At 37.7% G+C, this 7269-nt stretch overlaps 1 pseudogene; it reads right to left on the bottom strand.

Annotated features, from left to right (window-relative positions):
• Positions 1 to 1823: 1823 nt before the first annotated feature.
• Positions 1824 to 2523, bottom strand: LOC149537446 (DNA repair protein recA homolog 3, mitochondrial pseudogene; annotated as a pseudogene).
• Between the last annotated feature and the right edge of the window lie 4746 nt (positions 2524 to 7269).

Here is a 7269-nt window from a genome sequence, read left to right as displayed (position 1 = left end):
TCATATTTGGAAAGTTTAGATCTTCCTGGTTTTGGTGGTATATTGGAGTGCCCATTTTTGATAAAAAATGCCCCTATTATGGTCTTCTAAAGTTCAAGTTCTCAATCAGAGCTTCTCATTAAAAATTGCAAAAAATTATCCTTATATATATAGTTTCAAACTATATGATAAGTCAAATTTTATTAAAAAATCTACCCCTGCACATGAAAACTTTGAGAAAAATAAACTTTTATTTGAGACCTTTGAAATTCCCTAGCCTTCGAATCTAGGTCAAAGCTAGTTTGACCATTCTTGACACATGGTGAGTTCTGATTGGTTCTAACATGCATAGCTAGGTGCCACATGTCACCATGTTATTGGTCCTACTTGCCACCACATTAGCATGCCACATCATGGTTGCTATGTCGCTATGTTAACTGGTGTGCAACTTCACCTTAGTGACATAACGACATCTGTTGGATTTGCCATGTGGCATGATCTGGTCATCTTTGCAAACTAATTGCCACATCACAGCTTGCCTTGGAATCTATGGCACATGGCATCTTATGGTTGGCTCGATCATTGCCATGTCATCATCTTGTCACTGCATTCACTGTCCGATTGCCACTTGTCATTCAATAGCTCACTAACATCACCACATCACTGCCACATGGGACCCATACTATCTTGCCAAATTTTTAAAGTTTCCTGGCGATTCGCTATGTTGCTAGCCAAAAAACATGGAATTTTTTGGCTAGCGAGGTAGACGACTAGCTAGATTTTTTGAATTTTTTTGACAACTTGAAATTTTCTAACTTCATCTTACTTTGAGCTACGCGTTCTTTCAAAATTTAGTCTTCAGCCCAACTAGCCATCCATGGTGAGCCCACCATGCAACCACTTGCTTTACAAAAGCCACGTGCTTCAGACATAGCATCTACTGGATGCATTTGAATATAAACAAAATAAAACCTGCAGTGCCCCCAGTGTGGGATAAATGCGCTCCACATATCTTTCATTTTTGGTGCTTGCATTTTTTTTGAATATAATCATATTTAACCACTTTGCATTATCACTACATATCAACATCTTTAGTGATGAATATTTCTCCTTTATATAGGGAACTCTGCTATATGCACTTGCCTCACCCGACTCTCTTGCCACCGTGCCCTGTTCTTTTCATTTACCACTCTGCTCTTGACATGGTCTCTGCTTAAAAACTAGTAGCAACATTTCAATGTGTCCTTCGTGTCAATTTGGGATTTCAAGTTGAGAAATAGGATATTAAACTAGCAAGGACATCTTGGCATAGGATTAGTTCAGAAAAGATTATAGGACTTCATGGGGAAGATGTGTTCTTTATATCTCTATTGACTTCAACCATAGGAGTATACCAATTACAAAGAAAATCACAATAGGGAGTGTGAGGGTATCTAAAATGTTAAAAAAATAGACATCTCACAATCATACGAATCAAAGAAATGAGTTCCATGATGTATTTTTATTCAGCTGTTTGACTCCAAGTTTATTCTGCAAGAGACAAATCAATTTACTATCTCTATATGGAACATGAGAGCCTTCATTAAAGTGAAGCCCATCTGCACCTATCTATAAGCCATGGCTTCCTTCTTTCCTCATGTTCCAAAACATGAGGTCCCTTCATCTTGCTGTTATCCTCTTTTTATGGCATTTAGACGTTTCTTTTTTGCATGGTGTGGAATTCTTGTGTTGATAACTTGAGGCTTCCTCTATGAAATAGTCTTTGTCTCTAGCATGGAACTCCCCTTCTCATGGCCTCCTTGCCTGCATGGGCTTTGTTCCTCTTTGACTCCATTGAAAGTGGCTTATGTTCTTCTTTGGCTATTCCTTAGCTTCCTCTTGGAAGCATTTAGAGATTTCTCAATGTCATCAAGATTATCTTTTGAATCCTCTAAATTTTTTTCTTTTACTTTATCGGCAAGTTCCTGGCAGATGTTCGCACTCTCTAAAATATATACTTTGGCTTTATCTTTACCATTTAGCTTTACACCAGTCAAACTATAGAAATTTCCCTATTTTTGAGATCAATCCATGTTTATGACCTAAATCCAAAACATCAGCTTCAAAAGAAATTCCCTCCAGACGTAGTTTCTACCGGGCATCCAAAACCAAATCCATTTAATTTCACTCTCACTTGACTTATAAAAATGAGAAGTGTTTGTGAGCAAGCTAAAGCATGCATCAACTTTTGTAGGCACCGGGTCATCAATATTGCTTGCAGTGCCACATGTGTATCCCCAACTTCACCATCTAGTTCAATTTTAAGTACAAGTGCTGCTACACTATTAACCACAATAGCATCAATTGATCCACTCCATATAAAAGTATCTAGCAAACAAAGAGCCTACTCACCACAATCAGGCTGAGCAAGCAATAGGTTTTTTTGTGTCCACACGTATAGCTTCTGCTAGTGATGGGTCAAGAGAATGTTCTGCATCAACAAAAAACACAGTAGCCTCCATTCTTTTGGGCTTGTGTTACTGCATGAAGAGCAAGGGTTGACATTGTTATAAGTATATTTTGAGATTTACAATGACTTAAAATATTATAACATTCCCCTTAAGAAAAAAAATCCTTGATGCCCTCGAGCTCTATTGAACCATCAATTGAACCATCAAACTAACCCACTGATCATTTGATATTGATTAGAATCAAATTTGATCATTGACTGATTGTTAAAAGCTCAATTTATCACTTTTTGCCAACTATCAAATTTAGTGCCAGGAGGTGTTTTGAATAGCCTTAGAAACTGACTAGAACACCTGATCAAGCTTTGAAAATTGGCACACTAACTCTTGTTCCACATAAATTTACCATGTCAAATCTCATCTCATGATAAATTCGGGGTCAAAAGATATTCACTGTTAAAGTTGCCTTCTCAGAATCACTTGCAGATAAACATGTAAGAAAGCAATAAACTGGGTTAGGATTTGGCTCTGAAAACTGGGCAAATGGACACTTGGGGAAATGAAACTTGGGGCATTGGTTCTCTGTCATGAGGAAATTATTTATCTATGATTTGGGCTCATGATGAATAACTGTGCGCAAGTGGCGAGCGGTCAAATTGAGCTACTTGGAATTTGTAAATTGGAAACACTAACAGAAAACATTTTTTACAAATGGAATTTACTTGGAAAAGTGTGCAAATGGATTTGTTCAGATTTGAAAATTGACACACTTAAAGAATTTTTAGAGTACAACACAGTGGTAGAATCCATTTGATTTTACCAACCATGGATTTTGAGTTATAACATCATGAATAGGGGTTCTAACAAATCTACAAATGCTGACACCAGTAAAAAGATTGAAATCGCGTTTGGAAACTGATCAAACGGATTCGTCATGAGCTAAAACTTGAAACATAAAAAGTCTCTAATGTCTAAAATGCAACACAAAAGAAAATTTCACATTTTTGTCAACTGGGTCAAAATTATTACAGGTCAAACAAGGCTTCCCAAAAATGTAAATAACTACACAAATGCACAAAACAGTAAATGATCAAATTTGAGGGATTTGAAACCTAGTCAAACAGACTCAAAATGACTTGAAATCTAAAACATAGGTTCTTGGGTATGGACACTAGATACTCCCAAAGTGGTGGGTCATAAAACATTGCCGAGTGCGAGATATTCAGATGCAAACATAGGCTCTTGTTGCTGTTTGACATAGGTGAAAATGTAGATTTGACAAATGCTTGAAATAGGACTTCACTGAATGACTCAGAATGTCAATTTAGCTTCATGAAACAAGTGGACACACTAAATGAAGGGTGTTAGAAACATTAAAAACCTCACGGGGCTCAGAGGTACAGTCAGGTACATAGGCATTTAAAAGCATTTATAGGGCTCAATTCACTCAATGGTACTCAAAATTGACCATGCAATTTTTAGTCCCAACAAGATGCAACATGAGTGGGATGTGGCCCAATGAGCGATCATTGCACAAGGGGTAAGCAAGTTGGTGGAGAACGTGTTCGTGGAAATACACTAGATGACAAAGGTACACCAATAAGTCGCTTATTAGATGAGACGTTATTATTAGGCATTATTGAATGAGGACTGACAAGAGATGTAGTTTATAGATAGGGAAGCTACACATCTATTGAACATGTAATTACACGATATGAGGTTTCCAATTCCCATGGATGCGGTGTGGGTATGGAGGGTTTTGACACTAGGAGCTTCTTTGTCTGGAGCTAGGCCAAAAGAGTCACCATTGATTGGACAACCTGTTGTGCCATCTCCCCCGAGGAGGCCAGAATAAATAATCTGCCAAACACTGGCTAAATGTAATGTTGTCATTGCCCTTGCAGGAGAATAAAAAGTTCACACTTGTTGTTGTGGCAATCAAAGGGACAACTTATGTTGATTGTAATGCATTGTCATGTGTATTTTTGGTATTTTCCAAATATATTTGGAAGTTTTTGTGGTTTTGTCAAATATTTAAATATGTTTGGGATGTTTGATAGATATTTAAATGTTTTTTGTGTTTTTGTGATAAATATTGGAATGGTTTGACTCTTCTAAAAGTTGGAATAATACAATCCATAGAGTGAGGATAACTGTGACCGATAAGCGAGAATGTTAGTGTGTATATTAAGAACAATTACAAAAAATAACAGGGCCAATATGGGGATGTTTCTCTAGGTGTGTGACGAGATGAACATTCTTGAGGCCTATGAAAAGGTGTTTGGGGCCCAAAAGAGGACAATTGGGTCTCAAGAAGCTAAAATAGGGCCTTGAAAAGGCATGTTGGGGGTTCAAAGTACATTAGGGTCTTGAAAAAGGAAAAATGGGGCCTATGAAAAGGTGTTTGGGCCAAAAATGTCATTTGAGGTGCCTAAAAAAGGCATTTGAGGGGCCTAAAAAGGCCCTAGAGGGGCTCAAAAAAGGCGCTTTGGGCCTAAAAAGCTGCTGGAGGGGTTCAAAAAGGATACTTGGGCCTTGAAAAAGGCACTAGAGGGGCCTAAAAAGGTGTTGGGGTGGGTCCAAAAAGGATGCTTGGACCTTGAAAAAGGTTCTTGACGGGCTTGAAAAAGGCTCTTTGGGCCTAAAAAAGGTGCTAAAGGGGCCTAAAAAAAAGGCCCTTGGGCCTAACAAGGCACTTTAGGGGTCCAAAAAAGGACGCTTAGGCCTTAAAAAAAGCCGCTTTGGGCCTAAAAAGGCACTAGAGGGGCCTAAAAAGGTGCTAGAGAGGGGAGCCAAGCTCTCACACTTATGCTTACATATTCTGTGCCCCCGATTGAGTGAGGATGAAAGAAACCAATGGATATCTGGGCTTTCAGGATAACATTGATATATTTGTTGAAGGGGGCTACACTAATCATGACCAATACAACTTAAATAAGACTAATGATCTATGGGGAATTGTTGGTCTTGACAAGAGGAAGGAAATGAGGGCACCCCTTGTACTATTTGCATTGTGCCAAATTTTCTAATGTCTCGCAAAATGTTTCAAGACATTACTACGCTGGTTCTTAATATCAGCGAAGCATGTTGGGTTCAAATATCTGATGTCTTGTTGTATAGCCTAATTGAGCTAAAGTGAGGCAGTAATTGATAGGAATTTTGGGGTGTTGTTAATATTTTGAGCTTTTACGGCCATGTTTGGCAATTATGACACCCTTTTGAATGCTTTGGGAAAATTGTGAATTTTTAGATGATTTTCGAATTTTTTTTTGATACTTTTGGCACTATTTGAATTTTTATGATATTTTTGGCAATATTTGAATTTTTTTGATATTTTTGGCAATTTTGGATTTTTTTTGATATTTTAAGGCAATTTTTGATTTTGTTTGATAATTTTAGGCAATTTTTTAGTCTGTGGGGGTGAAACGCAGGATGTGAGTGAGATTTGTTGGAATACGGGGGTAACTGAGACCATGTGAGGTACCTAAAGGGGCAATAAAGGGAGTTTATGACATCAAATAGGTCAACTAAGGGCTAAAAGAAACATTGGAGATCATTGGCCAAGGTGAATAGCAAAGATGTGCATTGATTTTCCTACAATTCATGTCTATGGTATCTCAATACATAACTAGACTCCCTATTTTTATGAATTGGTTATGCTCCCCATTGTTTTTGTCATACTACCTATCTCTACTATTGTGAACTACATTTGATGCCAAAGAACCACGGAATTGTGACTCACAAATGTTTCTTGAATCCTACTACTCCCACTTCTAGTACAAGTTTAGTCTTTGTTTGTGGTATGGACAAGGGCTGTTGCATGAAAATAAAGAGCTATGGGTGTACATTCAATCAATGATAAGGGGTTTGATTTGCTCTTGTTATTGTTATTGCTATTATGGGTTCTATTTCACTTGCTCTACTGCTGCTATCATATTGGATATTTTTGTTGTTGTGAACCATATTTGATGCCAAAAGACCTCATAACTGTAACCCACAAAATTTTCTCAATTGGGTATGTGTGACATTAACTTGGTGATGCTTGAAACAAGCAAACTTTGTCCAGAGATAGTTGCCTAAGGGTTGTCTGGACTATTTTTCAGCATTTAAGGACTTGTGTTTTTTAGGGAAGTCCAAAAATCTCTCAACCCTTTTCAAACCAAAGGTGGTATTCTCACTTCTTTTGTACCAATTTTTTTTTTTTTTTTTTTGGTATTTTGGATGTGTTTTCCAAAGCTTTTAGACATAAAACCATTTGAGATGGATGTTGTTAATGGGTTGTACTAGTTCTATAACATCACAATCTGAAAGTGTGTAAGTACTAGTCCCAAATAATTCTATGATAAGGTAAGGAACAATCCAATTGGCCTCCCATTTTCCTTTCTTTTCCCTCGTTGCTTGGTTCTTAGGGTTTTTTGGGAGCACTAGGTCACCAATCTAAAAAACATAGGGTTTGACCTTTTTGTTGTAATGTCTTGATAACCTATTCTGATACACTTTGAGGTGGTCATGTGCTACATGTTGATGTTCTTCTAACAACTCTAGTTGTTCTAGATGGGCCACTCTATAATCTTCATCTAATAGGATGTCTTGAAGAGTAACTCTCAAGGATGGGATCTCAACTTCTAAAGGGACAATAGCTTCATAGCCATAAACCAAGGAGAAGGGTGTTGTGCCTGTGGGCATCCTAACACTCTTCCTATAGGCCCAAAGGGTAGGGTTCAACTATAAATGCCAATCCCTACCAATATCATTGATGGTTCTTTTGAGGATGTTGACAATGGTTTTGTTGGTGGCCTCTACTTGGCCATTGCCTTGGGGATAATAAATTGATGAGGAGTGG

The sequence above is a fragment of the Cupressus sempervirens genome, chromosome 9 (genome assembly GCF_028749045.1).
Source record: "Cupressus sempervirens isolate cs-2001-9-10 chromosome 9, ASM2874904v1, whole genome shotgun sequence".
Classification (NCBI taxonomy): Eukaryota; Viridiplantae; Streptophyta; class Pinopsida; order Cupressales; family Cupressaceae; genus Cupressus; species Cupressus sempervirens.
Note: the sequence above shows the minus strand (reverse complement) of the source record. Positions and strands in the feature narration are given on the sequence as shown.